The sequence below is a fragment of the Lithobates pipiens genome, unplaced genomic scaffold (genome assembly GCF_037356315.1).
Source record: "Lithobates pipiens isolate NorthernLeopardFrog02 unplaced genomic scaffold, aLitPip1_a1.2 Scaffold_8, whole genome shotgun sequence".
Lineage (NCBI taxonomy): Eukaryota > Metazoa > Chordata > Amphibia > Anura > Ranidae > Lithobates > Lithobates pipiens.
In genome coordinates this window covers 533,872,096-533,898,737 of record NW_027507903.1, presented here as the reverse complement: position 1 = coordinate 533,898,737, position 26,642 = coordinate 533,872,096, and the positions used below count along the sequence as shown (strand labels likewise).

Genomic DNA, 26,642 nt, shown 5'->3' with positions numbered 1-26,642 from the left:
GCATTTTTTTCAAAATTGTCGCTCTATTTTTGTTTATAGCGCAAAAAATAAAAAAGGCAGGGGTGATCAAATACCACCAAAAGAAAGCTCTATTTGTTGGAAAAAAAGGACGTCAATTTGGTTTGGGAGCCACATCGCATGACCGCGCAATTGTCAGTTAAATCGACACAGTGCCGAATCGCAAAAAGTGGTCTGGTCTTAAGCCAGCAAAATGGTCCGGTCTGAAAGTGGTTAGGGGGGCGTGACAGGGGATGTGTCCTATGGCTACATAATTTTGCTAATAGGTGTCCCTCAATCCCTTCTCAAAGAGTTAGGAGGTATTAAACAGTTCAACAGAGTTTAAGGAGATTTTAACCCAGTCACTAAAATCAACAATCTTTAATATGCTAATGTTGTTTTTAAGTTGTTTGTAATCTTTTTAAATCTGCATCCTTCATTAACCAATTCCCGACCAGCCGACGTCATTATACTGCAGCAAGGTGACTCAAAATCGTCGAAGGTGTACATGGGAACCTGCACCCACTTTTTGCACTCCTATTGATGAGCGTGGGAGACTCGATGTCCGCTGGCCACCCGTAATCATTCCCCGAAGTGACAGAACGGGGATCTGCATGTGTAAACAAGGCAAATCTCCGTTCTGACAGTGGAAATCACACTGATCCTGTCTTTCTGCTATGCGGGAAGACTGATCTGTGTGTTTCCCCAGTCACACAGTCCCCCGTGCAATTAGAAAGCATATACAGGGAACACATTTAACCCCTTAAATGCCCCTGATGTTAACCCCTTCCATGTCAGTGTCATTAGTACAATAACAGTGCATATTTTTAGCACTGATTACTGTAATAATGCCACTGGTTCCCAAAAAAAGTGTAAAAAATGGCAGTTATGTGTCTGATCTGTCTGCCGCAATGTTGCAGTCCCGCTAACAGTCACTGATTGCCACCATTACTAATAAAAATAATAATAATAATAATGCTATAAATCTATCCCCTATTTTGTAGATGCGATAAGTTTTGTGCAAACCAATCAATATATGCTTATTGCATATATTGGCCTAAACTGATGAATAAATTAGTTTTTTTACATTTTTTTGGAAATGTTTTATGGCAAAAAGTAAAAAATGTTTGTTTTTTTTCAAAATTGTCGGTCTTTTTTTGTTTATAGCGCAAAAAATAAAAATCGCAGAGGTGATAAAATATCACCAAAAGAAAGCTCTATTTGTGGGAAAAATGGAGTTACGTACCGGTAACATCCTTTTCCGGGAGTCTTTCAGGACAGCCACCTTAGAGAGACACTGGCTCCTCCCCTCTTAGGAAACACCGCCTTCAATTTCACAATTTAAGCCTCCTCCTCTCTCCGTCCCTCAGTTCTTCCAGAGTACCTCCGGCCAACTGAACAAGAACACGTCAAAACAAACAACCAAATTTTTAATCTTACCTGACGGTCTCATGTGATGAGTTCCCGAAGATCTCCAAAAACCTGGGTGGGAACCGGTGCTGTCCTGAAAGACTCCCGGAAAAGGATGTTACCAGTACGTAACTCCATTTTTCCCAAGTTCGTCTTTCAGGACAGCCACCTTAGAGAGGATAAGCGAGTACCTTGTCTTAGGGTGGGACCTACTGCTTGCAGCACTTTACGACCGAAGGCTTGGTCTTTGGCTGACAGAAGATCCAATCTATAGTGCTTCACGAACGTAGAAAAACTGAACCACGTTGCGGCTCTACAGAACTATTCAGGCGACGCACCAGCCCACTTTGCCTGCGAAGTTGCCACTGCCCTGGTTGAGTGTGCTCTAATTCCAACTGGAGGCTCTAACACCCCAACCACGTAAGTCTGCCCAATGGCTGACCTTAACCATCTGGCTATCATACGTGTAAAGGCTTTGGAACCCTTCCTAGCCCCTGAAAATAACACTAAAAGTGAATCAGACTTCCTGAACTGACTTGTGCAATCTAAATAATGAAGGACACATCTTCTAACGTCCAATTTATTAAGATGTGTTCCTGTTCTCTCACTGGCTTTGAACGAAAAACAGGCAGCACAATCTCCTGGACTATCTGAAGACTAGAGGCTACCTTAGGTAAAAAGGCCAGATCTGTCTTAAAAACTGAATGGTCCGGAAAAGGAGTGCCCTAACAAAAAGGGCTTCGAGTTTACTCACTCTCCTTGCCGTAGTGATCGCCACAAAAAACACAGTTTTGAGAGTGATCAAACATAACGAGCAAGATCCCAATGGCTCAAAAGGTTCTTTTGTGAGAACCTGTCAAACTAATAAAAGATCCCGACTGGGCAGGGGGCGACCAAAGGCTTGGTCTTTGCCTACTTAAGGCTCTAAAGAACCTTACTATCATAAGGTCTGATATTAGATGCCTTTGGCGTAGTCGGCAGGATCTGAACCTGCGCGGGGAGACCCCAATGGATTTCTAGTCCATAGCCTTAACCACTCGGCCACGACTACTCCAGAAATACGCTTGAAGCGGATACCTGACTCTTCAATGTTTCAGGGGCTAAACCTCTATCTGCTCCTGACTGCAGGAACTCTAGAACGGCCACCGAGCTGTGCACATTGAAGGAGTTCTCTGAGCACCAGCTATTGAACCGCCTCCAAACCTTCAAGAAAATGGTCTGAGTTTCCATTTACCTGCAATTCAGAAGAGTGGCTACTAAACGATCTGAGACCCCTTTGCCCTTCGGCAATTCCTCCTCTGTAGCCAAGCTGCAAGGTTCCACCTGGGGACAGCAGATTGGACCCTGGGAAAGGAGACACTCCTAGACCGGGAAAACCCAGGGGGGTTCCACAGACGGGCCCTTCAGAATGGAAAACCACGGCCTCCTGGGCCAATGAGGTGCGATTAGAAAAAGGTACTAATCTCCACCTAAAACTTCTTTAACCCTGCAGGAATCAGAACGGGAGGGGGGAAAGCATAGCACCTAGAGAAACCCTAACTCTGTGCTTAGTGCGTCTGCTCCCGACATCCCATCTCCCCTGTTCATGGAACAGGAGACGGCTTCTTTCGCGTTTTCCCTTGAGGCAAAAGAGGTCTATCGAAGAAATCCCCCACCTCTGGGTGATCATTTCGAAAACGTCCTGCTTGAGAACCTGGTTGCTTTCTCCCCGTGTTCTCCTGCTGAGGAAATCTAATACCTGTATTTGCTCTCCTTTCAAACGGATCACTGGAAGGACAGGAATTTAATATTCGGCCCATCTGAGGATGGCTTTCGCTAGGGCCCATAAGGATCTGCTCCAGGAGCCCCCGTCTTGTTGTCGTAAGCCACTGCCAAGGGATTGTCTGACCTGACTCTTACATGATGTCCCCAGAGCACTCTCTGAAAGGTCCTGAGAACCAGATCTACTGCTCTCAACTTCCTCCAATTTGAGGATCTCTTTGACTCCTTCCTCTCCCAGGTACCCTGTACCAAACGGGAGTCTAGGTGTGCACCCCAACCTGAGCCGTTCGTATCGGTTGTAACCACCCTGGATATTGGCAAAATCCATTCTAGGCCCTGTGACAAACTTGCTCCCTTTCCCACCAAGGGGACCTCTTTACCTGAGTTGGAACCGAAACCAAAGAGTCCCAAGACCCCTGACTGTGGTCCCAAACCTTCAAGATGAATAGTTTGCAGAGGACGGTAACGTAACCCCGTCCACAGAACTGCTGGGAGCGTGGATGTCAGTAGGCTCAACCTGACCTTCCTCACTGAGTTCTGACGGTTGCCCTGGAGAAACAACAGTGCTTTGTCTACCTTCTGGATTTTCTCCAAGGAGGGAAGACCCTTTTGTTCTGTTGAGCTCAGCACCTACCCCAGGAAGGTGACCCCTTGGGAAGGAATTTAAGTTGGGTTTCTCTAGGTTCAGAGGCCAACCCAGGCTCACAAACAGGTCTCTTGTTACCTGTGGATCCTAAATCAACTGCGCCGGAGAAGGGACCAACAGGAGAAGATCGTCAAGATACACGATCACCGAGACTCCCCTGAGACGCAGGAATGCCAAAACCTCTACCATCACTTTGGTGAAGATACGAGGCGGAAGGGGATAGCCCAAAGGGAAGTGCTTTGAACTGAAGGTGTAGCACCCCTACAGAGGTTATCACTGCCAGCCTGAAGAAACGCTGGTGGCTCTCTGCGATGGGAATATGCAGGTATGCATCCTTACTATCGATGCCCTGAAACAGTTTTGGTGCAAGAGGTGCCCTCACCCAGTGACTAAAACCAACCAAAACCTTCTGTAGGTGACCAAGACACACAGACGCTTCAGGTTCAGGATGAGCCTGAACTTTTCCGAAGGCTTGTGAATAGGGATGAGCTTCGTGTTCGAGTCGAACGTACGTTCGACTCGAACATTGGCCGTTAGGCCGTTCGGCGAATTCCGAACGTTTTGGCCGTTCGCGTCAAAATTCGAGTGACGCGCGCGCGGACCACAATGCACTGCGTTGGCGCAGTGCATTGCTGCCCGATGATTGGCCAAGCATGCACTGTGACCCCGCATGCTTGGCCAATCGCAGCGCCGGCAGCGAGGAGAGCCATGATTGGCCACAGGCATCCTGCCTGTGGCCAATCATAGCTCAGGCTGTGTAGTGCACGCCCCACACTATATAAGGCCGCCTTTAAGGCGGCCTCCTGTAGTGTGTTACTTTGCATCTGAAGCAGTGGGTGTTCTGTGTACCTTCAACACAGTACACACCAATTGTTTTTGGCTGATTTCCTATCTTGCTGCTGTGTAGTGGTTGTTGTCTGTGCCCTGACTGCAGTATACACCACTATATTCACCTCACCTATATAGCTAGTGATCTAGCTTTAACCACTTAACAACTGCCCATTGCCGATTAACGGCTTCAGGGCGGTTGTTTAACTCAGAGAGGCCGTTAATTAACGGCCTCCCAGAATTCTGCTCTCGCGTGCCCCGAGGCGTGCGCACTCGAGAGCATCCGTGACCGCCGGGTCCATAGGACCCGGCGCATCACGGTAAACGGCCGCTCATAGCGGCCGTTTACCACGTGATTGCTCCGTCAAATGACGGAGTGATCACTTGGAAACAAACCGGCGTCATGTTATGACGCCTGTTCCTCCCTCCCCTTTCTGTACCGATCGGTACAGCGGAGGGGAAAGAGATCGGTGTCAGCAGCGATGTGGGCTGCATCTGCAGTGCCCACATCGCTGCTCACCGAATTTAACCCCTCAATTCCCTGCCAATACTCTGCAATACCAGTGCATACTCTGCAGTACCCTGCCATTACTCTGCAGTACCCCGCCATTACTCTGCAGTACCCCGCCATTACTCTGCAGTGCAGTACCCCGCCATTACTCTGCAGTGCAGTACCCTGCCATTACTCTGCAGTGCAGTACCCTGCCATTACTCTGTAGTACCCCGCCATTACTCTGCAGTGCAGTACCCCGCCATTACTCTGCAGTGCAGTACCCTGCCATTACTCTGCAGTGCAGTACCCCGCCATTACTCTGCAGTACCCCGCCATTACTCTGCAGTGCAGTACCCCGCCATTACTCTGCAGTGCAGTACCCTGCCATTACTCTGCAGTGCAGTACCCTGCTATTACTCTGTAGTACCCCGCCAATACCCCGCCAATACTCTGTAATACCCTGCCATAAATTGCCATACCCAGCCATACTCAGAGATACCCAGCCATACTCAGTGATACCCTGAAATACCCAGCCATAGACGCCCCCCACCCCTCACCGCCCTCCAGTGCTTCTACCAACTCGCCAGTACGATCAAAGCCAGAATCTTTTTTTTATTTTTTATTTCAGGCTTCCCAGCCTAGAGGTGAGATGTGGGGTCATATTGACCCCCCAGATTTCACTGTAAAGAGGACCTGTCACCCAATATTCCTATTACAAGGGATGTTTACATTTCTTGTAATAGGAATAAAAGTGATCAAAAATATATTTTTGGGGAAAAAAATGTCAAACTAAAATAAATAAAGTAAAATGAACAATAAAAAAATAAAATAAAAATTAAAGCGCCCATGTCCCCATGTGCTCGCATGTGCCACACATGTGAGGTATCGCCGAGAATGTTAGAGCGAGAGCAATAATTCTAGTCCTAGACCTCCTCTGCAACTCAAAACATGTAACCAGTAAAAAAATATTTAAAGCGTCGCCTATGGGGATTTTTTAAGTAGCGACGTTTGGCGCCATTCCACGGGCATGTGCAATTTTGAAGAGTGACATGTTTGATATCTATTTACTCAGCATAACTTCATCTTTCACTTTATGCAAACATTGGGCTAACAAGTGGTTAATAATAGAGCTTGCAGTCAGTAGTGTTAGGAGATAGTGCGTGCTGTCTGCGTGCTCTGTACCCAGTACATACCGCTATAATATAGGGCAGGCCCCTACTTTCAAACATCCAACTTACAAACATCTCCTACTTGCAAACGCAAGGAGACAGCAGCAAGTGAGATGAAAAAAGATGGACGACAAAACAAATTATACAGGGGTGATAACCCTTCCCTATGTTTTCCAAAAAGCTTAAAGATAGTTTTTTTGACTGGAGCTACACTTTAAAAATGTACCGGTTGAAAATGACAAACAGATTCAACTTAACACAACAAACCTACACAGTCCCTGTCTTGTTTGCACCGCCTGTATACTGCTGTTCTGAGTATATAGGGCCTGGGGGCCACACGCATTTCCTTTTTTTAATATGGGTACGGGGTTCCCCTTAATATGCGTACAAGACCCAAATAGGCTGGTAATGGGCAGGGAGGGCTACCCATGCCATGTTTCTCAATGATTTTCAACCATATTGCAGGAACCAGATATAACATTAAAACCGCAAGCAGTTTTAAATGGTGTTATTTCCGTTTAATGTAATTTTGTGCAGGGACTGTTCTAAACACGGGAAACACGTGGCACTTCACAGGCATACTACAGACACCCCGCAGGCACCATATTTAAAGGAATATTTCACTTTTTTTTTTTCACTTTAATCGTCATTAAAATCAGTGCTCCCGCCAAAACGGTAGTTTTTAAAACTTTTTTTTGCAGTGACCCATGTCCCCTGAGGCAGGAGGCAGGTCGCCAAACAATTTTTAGGACACTATCTTGCATATTAGCCGTTAAAATGAGCACTTTACAATTCGAACGTTCGAGTCCCATAGACTTCAATGGGGTTCTAACGTTCGTACCGAACGCGGGGGTCGTTCGCAAGTTCTGGTGCGAACCGAACCGGGGGGGTGTTCGGCTCATCCCTACTTGTGAACCACAAAAATGTGAGAATAGAAGCCTTGCCTGTCTATCCTGCTGGGACCTGTATTACCACTTCCTGTTCCTCTAACTCCTGAAGAGGAAAGAAGGGCACATTTTGGCAGCTCAGTGACAAGGAGTCTCAAAAGGGGGGAGCTCTGAAAACTCCAAACGGTAACCTCTTCTGATGATCCCCAACACAAACTGATTGAAGGTGATCATCTCCCCCTGGGGGAGGAAGGACCCTTTTTTACTGCTCCCCATATTTCTTCATAAGGGGAAAGGCCTTTTTCTTATCAGCCGTGCGATCTAGCACTGCTTCAAGACCTGGCCCAAACAGCAGGTCTCCTGTAAAAAGGATTCCACAGAGCTTTGCTTTGGACGCCTTGTCCCCCTGCCATGTCTTCAGCCTTAAGGCCCTCCAGGCTGAGTTGGTCAGAGCCGAGGACCTTGCATACATTCGCACGGATTGAGCCGAAGTATCCGTAGTGTATGCTAACTCCTTAAGCAGCATGGGAAAGGAGGATAGAAAAGTCTCCTCTGCCGTCATTGCTTCATACATTAATCTGGATAAGCCAATACTTCATATTACGAGCCACCACTGTGGCTGCTATGGCAGGCTTAAAGATTTTTTTATGATAAATCCCAGGCATCCTTTAGAAGTGAATCCATCCTTCAAACCATATGGTCTGAAAGTACCCCCATGTCCCCAAGGACAGGTCAGTATGTCTGGACATCTGAGAAAAGGCAGCATCTAACCTGGGAGATTTTATTCCAGACAAGAGCCTCCTCTTCCGCCCAAGGAAACCTTTGTTTTAATGCACCAGAAAAGAAAGGTTTTCTTTCGGGATCCTGCCATTCCTGATGGCATTGATCAAGACGTCATGAACCGGGAACACCCGCTTCCCCTAGGCCCTAGTACATCTGATCGTGGGGTGACAGTGCCTTCTTTTTCTCTTGTATGCCTAAAGTGGTATGAATAGCTCCCAAGAGCTTATCCACTTCATCCAGGGGAAGTTTATACCGTGAGGTTCTTTTGGGTTCCCCATCCAAGCCCTCACCATCAGATTCCTGGGAGTCTGAGACGGCACTGTCAACTTGTTCCTCAACTTCCTCTCTGGAACCCTCTGGATTCTCCCTATCCTGCGGGAGGAACATCCATTGGGTTAGGTGGAACACTCTGCTGCGCTGGTGAAAGAGTGCTCTGGAGCTGAGGCCACTGGAACCTTCACAGAAGCCGCCAGATCTGCACCCTGTTCTGCTGCCTGCTCCCTAATGGCGCCCAAACAGGGACCTGAACCCTGGACCCCCAGATAAAAAGGTCTGATGCTCTACCGACTGAGCTATCCGGGCCTTCAATACACTCCTTACAAAGTGCCTTGAAACCAGGAATTCCCCAAAGAGGCTCTACATGAAGGACACTCCCTCCTAGAACCAAGGGGGACTTGCTCAAGTCTTTCTGAGACACAGAAATAAAAGAGAGGGCAGCATAAAATTTAAAAAGAAAAGAAACACCAGCACTACTTAAGAGGACCACCGGGAGTGCCCCCCCTAGGATCAATCTCCACCTGGATCCCTGACGCACTGCCCTTCCCCCCGACCACCTAGGGGGAAAAAACACCAGTGGAGCTACTGGTTATAAAGTAAGGGAACACCTCCCCAGGGTTTTCCTTACCTTTGAGTGGCTGGTGCCGTTAACTCCAGGAGCACTTGAAGCCACTGCTTCGGACATTCTCCTGTTGAGGAAGAGTGGTACGAACGTGCCTCCAACAGCTGCCTGTACAACTTAAAAGAGAGGCTGCACCAGCCGAACGCTTGGTCCCCCTTCACGACCGCGTCCGGAACGAGAAGACGCGGGTCCAACGAAGATGTCCGCCCCCAACAGAACTGACGCCGCCCGTCATCTGGTCCGGCCTCCAGCTCCAAGCCAACTGCAAACACAGGGGGACCTAGGACGTCCTGTTGCAGTGCCCCACTGAGCGAAACGAAAGGATGGACCTCCCCAAACTTCCTGCTTTCCCCAAGCGAAGTTTAGAGTGCGTGTAAGACAGTCAGTACGAAAGTCCAGCTCCCCAGCCGACCGGACTGCCGATCCCGTTGTAACACCCGACTGGGCGAACGAACGGATGGACCTCTCAAACTTCCTGTTTTCCCCAAGCGAAGTTTAGAGCACATGTAAAACGGTCAGTACGAAAATCCAGCTCCCTGGTCGACCGGACTGCCGATCCAGTTGTAGCACCCGACTGGGCTAATGAACGGATGGATCTCCCAAAACTTCCTGCTTTCCCCAAGCGAAGTTTAGAGTACATGTAAAATGGTCAGTACGATAGATGATCGGACTGCCGAATGGAGTCCGAGCTCCATTCCAGATACGTAGCCTCAGTTTCGCCAACTGATTTAGCTAAGGTTCCTTAGCGGTGTCTCCCCACCGGAGGAAACACCATAACTGAGGGACGGAGAGAGGAGGAGGCTTAAATTGTGAAATTGAAGGCGGTGTTTCCTAAGAGGGGAGGAGCCAGTGTCTCTCTAAGGTGGCTGTCCTGAAAGACGAACTTGGGAAAAGAAAAGGATATCAATTTTGTTTGAGTACAGCTTCGCACGTCCGTGTAATTGTCAGTTAAAGCGACGCAGTGCCGTATCGCAAAAAATGGCCTGGTCAGGAAGTGGGTAAATCCTTTCGGGGCTGAAGTGGTTAAAAGGATTCCTAATGAAGTTTCTTTTTCAGCTCTCCTGTTATTGGTTTACAACTGTCTCCCAATCGTGCAGGGCATTGTCAACCTGTCACACTTGCAACCAGTTGAGACTACAGCCGGCCATACATGGATCGGAATTCGACCAGTTCAGCAGGGACCAGATGAGATCCGATCCATCTATGGGCAGGTTGATTGCACTCAAGTCGATCCATTGATTGATTTGGGTACAACCAGCCTGTCAGGTTTTTTACATTTAAATACTGCCGGCAGCTATAGCTCATTATCATTGTCCTCTGTTGGCTGAAAAGGTTTCCCACTTTACTCCTGCTGAATGGCTTGTAAACAGCATTTTTCTATTCTGCCTAGCAACTAGTGACGCTGTTCTCTGCTCCATGTGATTGGAGCAGAGATTAGTGTTCCCCAAATGAAAGCCCAACCCCCCACAGTTAGTAACACACCCCTAGGAACACTTAACCCCTACACTGCCACCCACTGGTTAACCCCTTCACTGCCAGTGTAATTTACACAGGAATCACTGCATTTATATAGCAGTGATTTCTGTATAACTGACAATGGTCCCAAAAATGTGTCAAAAATGTCCGATGTGTCCACCATAATATCGCAGTCACAATAAAAATCGCTGATCGCCGCCATTACTAGTAAAAAAACAAAAATAATAAAAAATTATTACTAAAAATGCCATAAAACTATCCCTATTATGTAAACGCTATAACTTTTGCGCAAACCAATCAATAATCGCTCATTGCGATTTTTTTTACCAAAAATATGTAGAAGAATACATATCGGCCTAAACTGAGGGAAAAAAATGTAAGTTTTCAAAATTGTCGCTCTATTTTTGTTTATAGCGCAAAAAATAAAAACCGCAGGGGTGATCAAATACCACCAAAAGAAAGCTCTATTTGTGACAAAAAAAAGGACGTTAATTTTGTTTGGGAGCCACGTTGCATGACCGCGCAATTGTCAGTTAAAATGACGCAGTGCCGAATCGCAAAAGGTGGTCTGGTCTTTGACCAGCAAAATGGTCCGGTCTGTAAGTGGTTAATCAATGGTCCAGCATCAGCAAACTTATATGTATACACACAGTGTGTACATGTATGTATTCATATAACTGTGTGGGGGTCCTGGTTTTATAGGTAAGGCATCAGGAGTCATCTTTTTATGCCTTCCTTTTAATTTGTGATTATGCATACACAATTTCTCTGGGTCCCTGCATATATAATTCCGATATCTTAAAAGTTTCACTTTTCTTCATTTCTTTTGGAATTTCTTTACTATTTTATATATTATTACTTTTTGGTCTATTCACGGACACCTGGTTGGGATTCGGTCCAGTATGCATTGGTAGTACTGTTTTGTCTCCCATTTGTTCTCTGCCCTTCTGCTCCCTTGCTTAGGCATCCCTCATGGGAGCCACAAAGATCTGAGATCCATGGGAATATTTTATTGTGTTCTCTCCTGGTATTTACTTTTAGTTCTCCCATGGGTTTATCCAATCAGGTGTAACAATAATTACAACATCTTCCTCACTGTTTTTTTTTAAACTTAATGTTTATTGCAATTACTGAGAGAGAAAAAAAAAAAACAAAGAAGAAGTACATAGACATCACCAAATGGGCATATCCCGGTGTAAGTATAAACAGAGATGATAATAAATGCAAGGTATTCAAGCAATCATAAGGGAATGAGAAAAGAAAAGTAAAGATAGGGGGGGGGGGGGAAGGTAGAGGGGCACAGTTACATATGCGACTAGGGTTAGTCAGTTATCGCCGAACATAAAGAGCAAATAAGTCCTTAATAAGATATAAACGATGGGTATGATCATAGTATAGGAGTACTCCTTGGATTAGTAATCCAGGGCTCCCAGGATTTGCGAAAACGACTTGTGGAATGGTTAGCTTTGGCAAAATAATGTTCCATCTGAAAGTTCTGGTTAAGGATTTGGATGACTTCTTCCAATGTGGGGGGGAGGGCTGTTTTCCATCTTCTCGCAATTGCAAGTCTGGCTGCAATAAGTATGTGGGTAACCGGAGTGCGAAGGTGGTTAGGCCAGGCAGGGATGTGAAGTCCTAGTAGAAGATCCAATGGGGATAGAGGAAGGGTTACTCCAGAGAGTGAGAGAATTAAGCTCTTGACTTTGTTCCAGTAGTTTCTCAATAGAGGGCATTCCCACCAGACATGTAGTAAGGAGCCGATCTGGTCGCAGTTCCTCCAACACTTGGGCGAGGTGTTCAAGTATATTTTGGCAAGTCTTTCAGGGGTAAAATACCATTTGTGAAATAGTTTCTGCGTGGATTCCCAGTGATTGATGCAGCGGGATAAACGTAGTGGAAGTAGAAGGGCTTTCTGCCATTGTAGCTGCGTCGGTGGCTGGTCTGTAAGGGGAGACCAGTATTGCATGCTGGAGGAAAGAAGATCCGAGTGAGGTTCGGTAAGGAGTTTGTATATCACCGAAATCCCTTTGCTTTTGGGAGTTTCAAGATTGTAATGCGTGAGTAGGGGAAGCGTCAGAGTGTCCAAGGATGAGTAACGCATTTTGGAGAGCATAGACCTGATCCTTAAGTAGAGGAAGAAGGTTTGTTTGGGCAGTTCGTATTGTTCCATGAGACGTGTAAAGGTTTTCAAGGTGGAGCCTTCAAAAAGCGATCCAAGGTAAGTTAGGCCTCGGTTTGTCCATTCAGAGAGGGGTAGATCCGGGGAGAGAAGTTGAAGTGCATCAAGGGGTAGCTTAGGCAAGGTCTCCACCGAGATCCCATTCGTTGACTGTATTAACGCTGACCATGTTTTCCTGGAGGCCGTGATGGTATCAAGTGGGTAGCGCAGGGGAGGGAGCTCAAGCAAGGTGGCTGCAAGCAGAAGCTTAGCGTTCGTGTCCAGTATGGTTGATTCGATCTGTTTCCAGTTTGAATGACAATTATCCGACCACCAAGATTTCAGTTGGTCTAGAATGGAGGCTCGGTAGTAGGCCTGGACATTGGGTGCCCCTAGCCCTCCAGAATGAACTGGAGTCAGGACTATAGACTTTTTAACTCTAGGACGTCTCTGTTGCCAGATGAAACCAGTTATAATCCCTTGAAGTTTCTTGAGTTGGTGTTGCGTCATAGGGAGGGGTATGGTTCGAAAAAAATATAGGATATGAGGCAGCAGATACATTTTAGCCTGAGCTATCCTTCCAGCCCAGGAGGCCGGAATTCGGCTCAGGTCTTTGATGAGGCTAGTAAGTTTGCCCACGAGGTCTTCGAGATTGGTTCTAAGTAGTAGACGACTAGGGGATGTCAAATGAATTCCCAAGTAGGGGAGAAAAGAGTTCGGGGCCCAGGCAAAGGGGAAGGTGGAGGAGATTGATTTTGACGTATGTGGATCTAAACCAAGGTTCAGCATGAGGGATTTGCTATGATTCAGTTTATACATGGATATTCTACTGAATTGATCTAGGACTGCGTGTACCGCAGGAAGCGAGGAGAGGGGGTCAGTCAGGGCTATGATTACATCATCGGCGTAAAGGCCAATTTTGTGATCAGTATCTCCGATTTTTATTCCAGATATCTTTGGGTCTGATCTTATCTTCTGTGCTAACGGCTCCATCACTAGGGCGAAAATCAGTGGGGATAGTGGACACCCTTGTCTGGTGCCGTTGGTGATTTGGAAAGGTTGGGAGACTACTCCCGATGTCCAGATGCGTGCCGAGGGGTGGGAGTATAAGCCCATTATCGCTTTATGAAATGTGCCAGACACTCCAAATTTGTGGAGGACTGCCTCCATATAGGGCCAGTACACCCTGTCGAACGCCTTCTCTGCGTCTAGTGCCAGAAGCAGAGAAGGCGTTCCAGTATGCTCCGTCCACTGTATCAAGTCGATAAACCTTCTAGTACCGTCGGATGTCTGCCTGCCAGGCACAAATCCGACTTGATCAGGATGTATGAGTTGGGGAATAACAGAAGATAGCCATCTTCCTCACTGTTTACAATTAACTTCCCCTGTTCCATTGTTTCAGGTTCTTTCAGATATGCTGAGTTTTAGTTGTGTTTTTGTACAATTTTTTTTGTGTTTTTTGATTGTGTCGCTTTTTAACTGCCACGCATTGACCCCCTCCCCTGCCAGCTGTCTGGCCCATTTTAATCTGTCATAATCAATTCACTCTCCCACCTGCATTACCAGCTTCCAGTTACTGGTATAAAAGACATCCCCATCCCATGATTGGGCATACTTGAAAAAGGAAGCAGGTCCTCTGAAACACTTTTTACACGCCCCCTTGCCACCCTTGATGGTTGCTGCTTTGATCCAGTTAGCCTGCAGGTGCTGCCTACCCCTTCTGGCAGTCCTGCAGTCTTTCAGGGGCAGTGCCCGTCATCTATTACGACATCATCTGTGACGAGACAGCGTAGGGAGGAGCAGCGTGCTGACGTCACAACTACCACGCTACGGGCAGCGATCGAGAGCCAGCCGACCTCGAAACATCTGAGATGCTTTGTATAACATACTACAATCTGTAACTGCATTGCTTTTCATTTTAAAAAATGTTTTAAAAGAGATACACTATGGAGGCTTCTTTGTTTCTTATATGGGGAAAGAGAAATTGCTTAATCCATTGAAGCCAATTTGAACGGTACAGCAGAGATCATTCTGCCATCCTTATACAGAGACCCGGGGTTGGGGAAAGAGCTACATGCTTTTGAGATCTCCTTAACAAGAGATCTATTGATCTGGTAAGTGGCAGCATTATCGGTGGTGGAGGACCCTTTCTGTCATACCCTGTCACTACTTCTTGGGTGCTACAGTGTTATGTCAATATTGAATAGAGCGCTAAGGACTCTTCATTATAATATTCATCACCTGGTGGAATATTGAACATAGTTATTTTGGAAACTGGACTTTTTGGACAATAATTTTCACTTCTTTTTATCACAGGTTTTTAGTATTATTTTGGCACTATTACCAATATTAATTTTTACGATTGAGTCACTTGTATATTTCTCAGTCCAGTTATTTGGTATCATTTATGTTTTTTCAGCGCAGCTAAAAAATTTTTTTCTAATTTCTTGCAGAGCCCCTTCAAAATTTGAAAACTGTAGAGCTTGGATATGCAGATAGCAATCATCTGACACAGTCAAGGTAGTTTGGTTGATGACGTCACCCTGGATTCAAAGCTGACAGTTTATGTTGCAGCAGCCATGAATCTGTTATTTAGTGACAGGAGTGCGGCATGTAAACATCGCTGGGTGGTGTGATTATGGATTACATCACTGGACATCATGATTGACATGGATTGATATGGATTACATCAATTGATGCTGTGATTGACATGGATTTACTTCTAGGGAGATTAATAATATTTGTTTGTGTTTTATTGTAATGAAATGATTTGACATGGTGTGCCTGTGTTTATTTACTTTTAATTCTTTGTGAGAATGGCTAATGGGTACTGATATTCCCTGGGAGGGGACAAATATCTGGGCACCCCTTTTATTATTAGTCTTTCAGATTCCACAATAAGTTACCTCAAAATTACCTCCACCTTATTTTTGAGGAACCAGAGCCCCTTGCCCTCAATGGCACATTGTCCATGTGTGCAATGTGTGCGGTGCCCAAGGGCCCTGAGGGGGAGTGGCCCACTGTGCTCTAACGCCCACATAGAGGATCTGCCTCCACTCATCTCCATTTTTATGTGCCCCTCCAGTACTCATTCCCCACAGCACAAATTGAACACAGTGAGCGATTGGTTGCAATTGCTCCTGTGTTTATTATTAGCATAGTACTTCTGTTCATGCATCGGCAGTAAAGCTGAGGTTGCAGAAAAATGGACCGAGGACTCAAAAAAGAGACATTGGGGTCTGTTTATACCCCTGATTTTTTTTCTAAAGCACTCCCGTCCCCCCAAAAGGAAAAAGTATTAATAACCTTGTAAAGTAAAAAAAAAAAAAACATGGTAAAGCATACTGAAGTGTGCACCAGTGTAACGGCCATGTTTATGCACACAGAGATGCACAGGTGTTCCATGTATCCCTGTGCAGGCAGTCCCATTGATATCAATTGGGAAGCAGCAGCTGCATGTACACAGCTGCTGCTCTTGATTTAACATCCATGTGGGTGCATGTCACTGAACTCACACTATCTGCATTTGGGGCCGCACACCCGCACTCACATGGATGTCAGATAGGACGGCTTGCATGGGAATGCATGGAACATGCAATGTTCTCATATAATCTGCTCCCACATAATGTGCCCTGCTCCCACGTAATGTACCGTGCTCCCTTATAATGTGCCCTGACCCCATGTAATGTGTCCTGCTCTCATGTATTGTGTATTGTGTTCCACGTAATGTGCCCTGCTCCCATATAATGTGTCTTGATGTGTGCTTTGTATTGTGCCCTGTTCCTGTGTCCTTCCCCCATGTATTGTGCCTTCTACCCCCAACATAGTGTGCACTGCTCTCATGTAATGTTCCCTATAATGTGTCCTGCTCCCATGTAATATGGCCTGCCCCATATAATATGCCCTGCTGCCCCCCCCCCTCTCCGTGTAATGTGCCTGCTGCCCCCCCCCCCCCCCATGCTATGTAATGTGCCCTGCCTCCCTAATGTAATGAACAATTATAATGAAGAAACTATCTAGAAGTTGATCCTGAAGGTCCTCGCCACATCCTAGAAAAATATTGGAAATAGGAGAATGCCCCAAGGGATAGTATGGGCAAGAGACCATAAACAGGATAGTCAGAAAAATACAAAAAGTATACAAATATATAAATGTATTGGATATATAACAATATGGACATCTAAAAGCATAAAGTGGAACTGAGATATCAATATAGAAAACAGTTTGCTCAATACAGCAGTGTGCAATGCATAATTGGACTTTAAATCAAGAGAATTATTACCCTGTAAATAATGCAGAAAAAAAACATGTTTCGGAAACCACAAAAAAGATTTTTTCCTTTTTGTAGAACATCTACTTCCTTCTCCTGGGGTTGAATAAGAGCTTGCTGATATATTTCTATCAAGAGAAGTATATATGTATAAATAAACAAGCAATCCTTAAACAGTAATATAGCATGTAACAATTGTTTTCAGAAAGGCAGATACATGTAATGTTGATACAAATATATACTCACAAGTCACATGTTGCTTTTTAAAAAAAAAGATTATACACAGCATCATTGCAAACGGATGGTGTCCCACTTCCAAAAATCCACTAGATTGTATAGCAATCACGGGGTAGCGGCAGATAGAATACTGCAAGAATTTGGTATTAAAGTGGTTGTAAACCCTTACAAACCACTTTGACCTACAGGTAAGCCTAGATTAAGGCTTACCTGTAGGTCCAAGAAATATCTCCTAAACCTATATGGTTTAGGAGATATGTGCCCGAAAACGCCGTAGACAGCGGCGCGCAGGCGCACTGAGCGCGGCATTCTCAGCGACGGAGCTGCCGCGCTTGTCAGCTCCCGTGCGCATGCGCGGGAGTGACGTCATCGCGGCTTCGCCGAATGACAGTGGCGGAGCTGCGAGACCCCACCAACAAGATGGATGCGGCGGACTACAGGGGACAGCGGCGACTTCGCTGGCTCCTGTGTCAGGTAAGTGACACATAATGGGCTACTATGCGATGCATAGTATTCCATTATGCTTTGCCTTTGCAGGGAATGAAAGAGGAAGTAAACTCATCAGGGTTTACTTCCTCTTTAAATGCAGGGCTCAAGTCCTGCAGGAACGAATGGGAACAGAGTTTTTTTCACAACAGGAACTCAGTTCCCATTAGCAGCAGCGTCCTACAAGACTTTGAAGTATGCGAGCTGTGTGGCAGGTGCTACACCAGCAGCTGCCGACACAGCTCGCAATAGTAAGTGCTGCACACCTGACTATTCAGGCATTGCCAGTAGGGGGCCCCGTGACAGCTTCCGCTTCGATCTACCTGTCAATCACAGCTATCTGACGGGTAGATCAGGTCTAAGTCTAGCTGACGGGTAGATCAGCTCTTCTGCTCACAGGACATGCAGGGAGAGAGGTGAGCTGAGGGAGGAACCTCAGTTTGGGGTGGTAAGCTGAGCACAATACCTGGCAAAGTTTAATGCCAGGAGGGAAGTTTATGTGGAAATATGTGAAGGGTTGGAATAGCAGCGAGTGTGTGATGGAGCCCTGCAGAGTTTGCAGCCCCCCAACTAACATACATCTCCTAAGCAGGAACACATCACTATTTTCCCAAGCATTCTGTCCAGATAATGTGAAGTTAATTTATGACCTTTCCGTTTAACCCTGTGTTATCCAAACTCTGTTCAATGAAAAGTGTAAACTCACCACATAAACACTCTATATACAAAATAAAATTCCTCAATAAAGATCAGAACACGATGTTCACATTTGCATGGAAGCACAATTGAATGAATGCGGATTATTCAGAGAATTACCGTATTTATGTTTATTGAGGATTGTTTTTTTATGTACTAACCGTTGTATAGTATGTGCTAAGTGGTTGTATTTTATGTACTAAGTGGTTGTATAGTCTTTTTTTAGAAGTGCGCATACGCAGGAGTGATGATATCATGGCTCTGGCCGCTCACAGCGCCAGAGCCGCGATACCTGGAAGACACGCCAAGGGAACATGTCAGCTCCCTCGGCGTGGTTCGGGCGAGATGACAGGGTCTCGTTCTAAGGTAAGTATTTCATAATGAGCTAGTATGCGGTGCATACTAGCTCATTATGACTTTTCTCTTGCAGGTCAGAAAAAAAAACATCAGCGGGTTTACTACCGCTTTAAGCTTCATACACACAATACGAAAATTGGATGAAAAGCGTTTGTGCATATGAACGTATAATTTTTTTTTTTTTTTTTGGTGGGGGAGTGGATCTTGGGTGGGAGTTCCCACACTTTTTCCCCAGGACTTGACCCTTGATTAAATGGATCTGTATAGGAGGCCGGAATAATTTCCCCTCCCTCAGGGCGGCAAATCAGACCTCACAGCAACCACCAAGAAAAAGGGGGGAAGCGTGCATGGAAAGCGCAGATCTAGCAAATAAAAAATAAATAAAAAAATGGTATATATACACCTTGCATAAATATGTGCATATACATATCTAATCTGGTGCTCAGAAATGGGCTGTGCAAGAATCATCTCCCAGCTTGAAATCAGAATAGTGATCAAGAGACTTCAAAAGTATATAGCAAAAAGCTAGAATTTCAAACAAAAAGAGAGTGGTGGAGTATATAAAGCGTATATACAGGGCAGACAAACACACGGCTTGTCTCCTACCTTTGGTATTGTTCCTCTCAAATCCATGCGATTAAAAGGACCACCTAGGCTGTGCAGCAATCATGTGCTGCACCTGTAGGAATTAAGTAGCTAGGGAGTGACGATGGACAGAGGATGGCAGTCAATTGCAGCTCATAAAAGATAAAGGGCGTATAAAGAAGGCGTGTAAAGGGTCAGCAGGTGGAATAGGATAATGCATCAAGTGTGCAGACATTATGTCCACACATTGGTGTCATATTGCCATCTATGTATTCCTACACAAGACCCTCCAACAGTGGCCCCTCGACGGCATGGCGTCCGGTGTCACCGCGTTGATAACGCAATGACATCAGACGTCGACGCAAGCTGCCGACGAGTCAAGTGGGCGGCACCTACTGGCAGATGGAGGAGAGAGGCCAATGCGCATGTGCGGGATGTGAAACATCCCTTCAATTGCGCAGGTGTCATGCTCCACAGCAAGGGGAATGCCTCCAACCCACAAGTGCAGTATGGAGGCCCCTTTGTGCTGGGGAGCTCCGATGAGCCACATCACGGGGGGGGGGAAGAGAATAAACACAATCCGGCTACCCCAAACGTATCTAAAAATGGACAGAATGTATAACTAAATAGTAAGCTATAATACAACATCTGATGCTGGATGAGAAGGACGTGGGATCACCGTCCATATATTTTATGCAATTTGGGAATAGCAACAAAACCTGCAAAGAAAAAGAGGAACAAAAATAACATTAGAACGCCATGACTGTGGGCAATATTGTAACAACAGAACAACATTATCATTAAAGAAGCAAACAATTTGCAATCAATGTGGTATTGTCTGTTTTAACCAGACCGAGGGTAACATTGAAAAAAATACATAAGATGAGAGTAAAAAATGAATAAGAGAAGAAAAAGAGGAGGGAAAAAGAAAAACAAAATGCCCTGCTGCCCCCCATGTAATGTGCCCTGCCTCCCTAATGTATGGTGCCCTGCTGCTCACCAGGTAGTGTGCCCTTCTGACCCCCTGTATCACACCCTACTGCCCCCCATACTCTGCTTATCTCAAGTTGGACCCAGAATTGGGCATCTGTGCAGAAAAAAGACACCAAAAGTTTCCCACTAAATAGGTTTATTTCAATATTGATTCTATTATTTAATCCTATTTCTAAAAAAAAATTGTGTTATATCAACAGCTTACTGATCACTCCAATGTTCAATGAGCCGTAGATGTTAACTTTTTGCCAAGGGTTCCTCCAAGGTAAAAAGTTTGAGAAACCTTGATCTATATATTCCGTATAGGATATAGGTCCACTTTAACAGGATGTTGTCACTTTTAGTAATGCTACAATCATGGATTATGCTTTGAAAGACCTTTGGTCTGTGGAGGGAAAAAAAAGCCATAATGCTTAGGTAATGTCCTAGCTACCAAACAATATCTTTGATATATACCAAGGTTCCAGTGGCGGAACTACCGCCATAGCAGCACATGCGGGCGCTATGGGGCCCGCAGTCAAATGGGGCCCGGTGAGGACAGGCGCTATGGCTCCGCGGGAGATAGTGGGCGGCTCCGCGGGTGGTCCGCGGGCGGCTCCGCGGGTGAGAGCTGGCGGTCCGCGGGTAGTCCGCGGCTCCGCGGGTGGACCGCGGGCGGCTCCGCGGGTGAGAGCGGGCAGTCCGCGGGGGGCTCCGCGGGTGATAGTGGGAGGCAGATGAGAGTGGCCGGTCCGCTGGTGAGAGAGTGGGCGTGAGCGGGCTGGCCATTTAGGCAGCTGACGGGCGAGGGAGCATAGAGATGACATCATCTCTCGCCGCCCTCTCATCCCTGCAGTGCAGTTCCCCCCTCACTGTGCAGGCAGCCAGGAAGCAGAAAGATGACATTATCTCTCTGCTGCCTGACTGATAATCTGCTGGCTGACTCTGTGACACAGCAGGAAAGTGGCAGAGCAAGTGACAATCCATAATGTGTGGCAGGCGACGTGGCAAGTGACAACCCAGGACGTGGCAAGTGACAATCCGTAACGTGTGGCAGGTGACGTGGCAAGGGAAAATCCATGACGTGGCAAATGACAATCCATAATGTGTGGCAGGCAACGTGGCAAGTGACAACCAGGGACGTGGCAAGTGACAATCCGTAACGTGTGGCAGGTGACATGGCAAGTGACAACCTGGATGTGGCAAGTGACAATCCGTAACATGTGGCAGGTGACGTGGCAAGTGAAAATCCGTGACGTGACAAGTGACAATCCGTAATGTGTGGCAGGTGACGTGGCAAGTGACAACCCGGGACGTGCAAGTGACAATCCATAATGTGTGGCAAGTGACAATCTAGGATGTGGTAAGTGACAATCTGTAATGTGTGGCAATCTAGGACGTGGCAAGTGACTATCCGTAATGTGTGGCAGGTGACGTGGCAAGTGACAACCTGGATGTGGCAAGTGACAATCTGTAACATGTGGCAGGTGACGTGGCAAGTGAAAATCCGTGACGTGACAATCCGTAATGTGTGGCAGGTGACGTGGCAAGTGACAACCCGGGACGTGCAAGTGACAATCCATAATGTGTGGCAAGTGACAATCTAGGATGTGGTAAGTGACAATCTGTAATGTGTGGCAATCTAGGACGTGGCAAGTGACAATCCGTAATGTGTGGCAGGTGACGTGGCAAGTGACAACCTGGATGTGGCAAGTGACAATCCGTAACATGTGGCAGGTGACGTGGCAAGTGAAAATCCGTGATGTGACAAGTGACAATCCGTAATGTGTGGCAGGTGACGTGGCAAGTGACAATCCGTAATGTGTGGCAGGTGACGTGGCAAGTGACAACCCGAGACGTGGCAAGTGACAATCTAGGACATGGCAAGTGACAATCCGTAATGTGTGGCAGGTAATGTGGCAAGTGACAATCCGGGACTTGGCAAGTGGACAATCCGCAACATGTGGCAGGTGACATTCTGCAACGTGTGACAAGTGACAATCTGCATCTGTTGGCAGGCGACGTGGCAAGTGGACAATCTGCAATGTGTAGCAGGTGATGTGACAAGTGACAATCCTTAATGTGTGGCAAGTGACAATCCAGGACGTGGCAAGTTACAATCCATAATGTGTGGCAAGTGACAATCCAGGACGTGGCATGTGACAATCCATAATGTGTGGCAAGTGACAATCCAGGACGTGGCAAGTGACAATCCATAATGTGTGGCAGGTGACTTGGCAAGTGACAATCCGCAACATGTGGTAGGTGACATTCCGCAACGTTTGACAAGTTACAATCTGCATCTGGTGGCAGGTGATGATGGCTAGTGACACGCTCAGGGATCCCACTGATTTTGCATTATGGTGAGTTGAACTATTTCATTTTATATAACAGAACAGAAATTGGTTAAAAGGCCTGGAGGTCAGCAATGTGTTCCCTTCAGGGGCTGCATAGAGTATACTGCATACTTTGTTGTTCAAAATTAATATAAGCCGTTGCCTGGGTACTGTGCCACATGGGTGTGGTAGTCTGTTGTTTAATGGCATTAGTTCATTTTTTTTGGTAGGGGGGGGGCCCATACAACATTTTGCTATGGGGCCCTGTGATTTCTAGTTACGCCCCTGCAAGGTTCTCCAAAGTTTACAAACAAAGGGATAGACTTGGGGGGGGTGGACTGTGGCCAGTGGGAGTAGAAAATGTCCTGGGGTCATTAACAATGCTCTATCATTGGTCTCAGTGGGAAGAATAGTGCCCCATCATTGGTGTCAGTGGGAAGAATAGTACCCCAAGGGCCAGATAAAGGCAAGCATCTAGTCCCTGGGCCGCAGTTTGGAGACCACTTGTTTATACTATTGGTGTATATGAATAAACTATCTCATATTGAGCACTTATTGTAATTGCTACTTATCTCAAAACCTAGCCTGCAGCCTTTGCTACTAATAATTTTAGTGGCAGGTGACTGAAGCCAGAGGCGGACTGACAACTCATGGGGTCCCTGGGCAACAGGAGATGATGGGGCCCCCGGGGAATAGGAGATTATGGGGAAACCAGGCAATAGATTATGGGGCCACACAGTATACACACACATACAGTATACACACACAGACACACAGTATACACACACATACAGTATACACACACAGACACACAATATACACACACAGTATACACACACAGAATACACATACACGCACTGAAAGGGTACTGGAGAGGCAGGGCAGCTATAATCTTGGGATTTTTTTTAAACACAGATTTTTACATACATACATACAGTGGCATGGGGCCCTCGGGCAGTGCCCGAGTGCTCGCATGGTCAGTCCACCCCTGGCTGAAGCCCTGTAGGAGGTAGTGATGTGCGAAACTGCAGTATTTCAGGCATTATGACACAGGAATAGGGGTCTTAAATGTACTTCTGCTTCTACTCTGGAAAGGACCAGTCCTGATATTATTGGTAAGTCAATCTTAATTTAAAAGTGTTTTCTTTTTTTCCAATTAAGTGGAAAAACAGTGCCCTGTGTATGACCAACAAGTTGTTTTACCTGTACTTCCACCACGATCAGCTGTTGTCTATGACTGAGCACTCAGAGCTGCTGGGGCTTTTGCAAATGACACAGCCCTGGTCTTAGTATTCTGTAGTTTACAGTTGTTCTACTGAGGCTAGTTGGTGCTTTGAGCCAGAAAATTCTGAAATAGTGGAAAGCATTGAAGCAGCTACGGAATTGTTCGTAGAGGCATGGAGAATAGCTGCTTGGTGGGATAGGAGCAGCACAATTCTCACCAGTCATAAACAAGACACTAGTGGAGGTGTTTCCATGTATTCTGTTAAATAGATTAGCTAAGTTTCGTTTTTTGCAACTTTATTTGTGTACACGTTACACCCACATGTTGGCAGACTGGACTCTATATTAAAAATGATGTAATTTGTAATATGGTAAATGATGTTGCCTCTTCAGACAGGCAGTGAGCCACGTGGAATTCTTAGGTCTTGCCCAGAGTCAATAAAAGAAAATTGGTTTCTGACCTAAATAGTTCCACAATGCCCGATGTCAAGCTCATTGGCTTTGCCCTGCTAGCTAAACAGGTCTAGCACAGTGTTAAAATAAGTCTTCAACTTCAAGTATCTTATGTCTCAAAATCTCAAGTTTCAGAATTATAAAACTCTCTGTGCCAGCATTTTCATTCCTGCAGAAACCTGAGTTTTGGTTCATGAAAAGACATTATGGCCTAGGAATTTTGGCCATTTTCTTCTCATTTCATGATTCTTTATTGAAAGCCGACAGTACATTCTCTAACACAAAGAAAGGTAGAGGAGTACGCAGATGATTCATGCTGCCTCCTGCTGCACTGTGCAGATTGTGTTTCCAAGCTCGGCAAGTGGATATAATCAGACGAGCAGGAAGTGGCCTGTTTACTGGCAGGCGTCAGATTTAGACTGCTCAGGAGTGACGGAGAAAGTAATGATGAATAAAAAAGTCTCTAAATCTTAAAGCGGAACTAAACTCTCTAAGTCAACATTATCTATTTGTAATCCTGATGCAGCTATCATTAGTAAATAGATAGGAATGTATACTATATATACTTGTTTTACATTTTTTTTTACATTTCTTTAGTTGCTTCCTGGTTTCTGGCATAGGCCAAAATTATGCCATACACCCCATAAGTCTTCATGGGATTTTTTTCTTTCTTTCATCTGCAGGAGGGGAGGAAGGATTTTCTCAGATAAGCACACCCACCTGCCTGCATGCCCAAGGTAAGGGCAGATTAATTCCAGGAAGTAAATTCTAGATGAACCATTTACTACTATACTTAACCACTACAATACAGGGCACTTTCGCCCCCTTCCTTCCCAGCCCAATTTTCAGCGTTCATCGCTCTAGCGCTTTCAGTGACAATTGCGCGGTCATGCTACACTGTACCCAAATGAAATTTTTATCATTTTGTTCGCACAAATAGAGATTTATTTTGGTGGTATTTATTCACGACTCCGTTTTTTAGTTTTTGCGATATAAGCGCAAAAAAGCGGAAATTTGGAAAAAAAACAATATTTTCTTTTTTCTATTTTAAAAGAAATCCAATAAAATCAAATTTTGTCATAAATTTAAGCCAAAATGTATTCTGCTACATGTTTTTGGTAAAAAAAATTCCGTTAAGTGTATAATAATTGGTTTGTGTGATCACGGACATATGTACGCAAATGATCATGTACATATGTGTGCAGGTGATCACGTACATATGTGTGCACATAATCATTGGGACAAGTGATTTTAGTGGGACATATGTGGGGGACATGTTTTTATTATTAGGGACATGTGTTTTTATTTTTTGGGGACATGTATGTTTTGGGGACATGTGTGTTATGGGGACATATGTGGGGACTGTGTTTACACTGTGTGGTGTGTTGTGTGTTTACACTAGACTGAAGATCAGTGAGTAAAAAGCTGTAAAAAACAGCTCATACTCACTGATCATCAGCCAGCTGCAGCAATCTGCTCTCCTCTCCTCAGCGATGACTTCTGTGTGAGGAGAGGAGGAGCCGATTGCCTAGCAACCGGCTGTTTGTTTACATCACATGATGGCCGTGATTGGACACGGCCCTCATGTGATCAGGAGGGCCAATCACAGAGCCCTCCTGCCGATCTGAGATGCGCCGTGTCCCGGTGACACGGGCGCATCGGGATCGCGCCGCTGCGCGGGCACGCGCGCGCACGATCCCGCTCCCCCTGATGGACGTTCCTGAACGTCCTATCAGGAGTAGACGGCTCCCACCCGGCCGTATATGTGCATTGGCCGGGTGGGAAGTGGTTAAGATGATGTCTTGAAATGCGAGGGGGGCGTTTTTCAAAGTGATATCTCAACAAAATAAAACATGGAGACATGGATGGATGGATGAATGAGTTTGATGGATGGATGAATGAGTTTGCTTTGAATATTAAAAATGAAATAAATAGTTTTCAGTTTGTACTCAGATACAGTTTAGTTCTGCTTTAATATGCTTCAGTTTTATTGCCGTTATTAGCTCAGTTTATTTGTGTATATATTCACTTTCAGTCTTTTCTAATTTCTTTTAGTATTTTTTCCTATAAATACTTATATGGACAACTTCCCTTCCTCTCATATGTTTTTTTCTTTTGCACCATACTTGATGTGATTGTAGCCGTATTAGTGCAATTGTAACAGAGAAAATTAAGTACTGTCCGTGATACTTTTTTTATTTGCACTAACATGCAATTTTTCAGGACAAGCTTTCGGGGTATGTCCCCTTCTTCAAGGTCCAAGCAGTACTGATTTACAAAGCAGAATGTAAAAAACACATCTCTGAGGGATATGTAAGAAAAAGGAAAAAAATGTCCAAGGGATTGTATGGGTGAGGGTTGGATGCAAAATGACCAAGTAGAAAAGTAAGAAAAAAATACAAAATTTTATGACTTATCAACCACAATTGTAAATCTTAATTGATCTGCTATAGGCATAGATAGCCTGAACAATACCTAAATTTGCCCTGCAAAATGTAAAAATGGCTGCTGCACAATTGT

At 45.5% G+C, this 26,642-nt stretch overlaps 1 long non-coding RNA gene across 1 annotated transcript in view; it reads left to right on the top strand.

Moving 5' to 3' along the window:
- Window positions 1–15,285, top strand: part of LOC143960723 (uncharacterized) — a 64,028-nt gene extending 48,743 nt beyond the window's left edge. Inside the window, exon 2 of the long non-coding RNA XR_013270364.1 lies at window positions 14,960–15,285. This is a non-coding gene — a long non-coding RNA (uncharacterized LOC143960723). The remainder of the gene's footprint in view (window positions 1–14,959) is intronic.
- The last annotated feature ends 11,357 nt before the right edge of the window (window positions 15,286–26,642 follow it).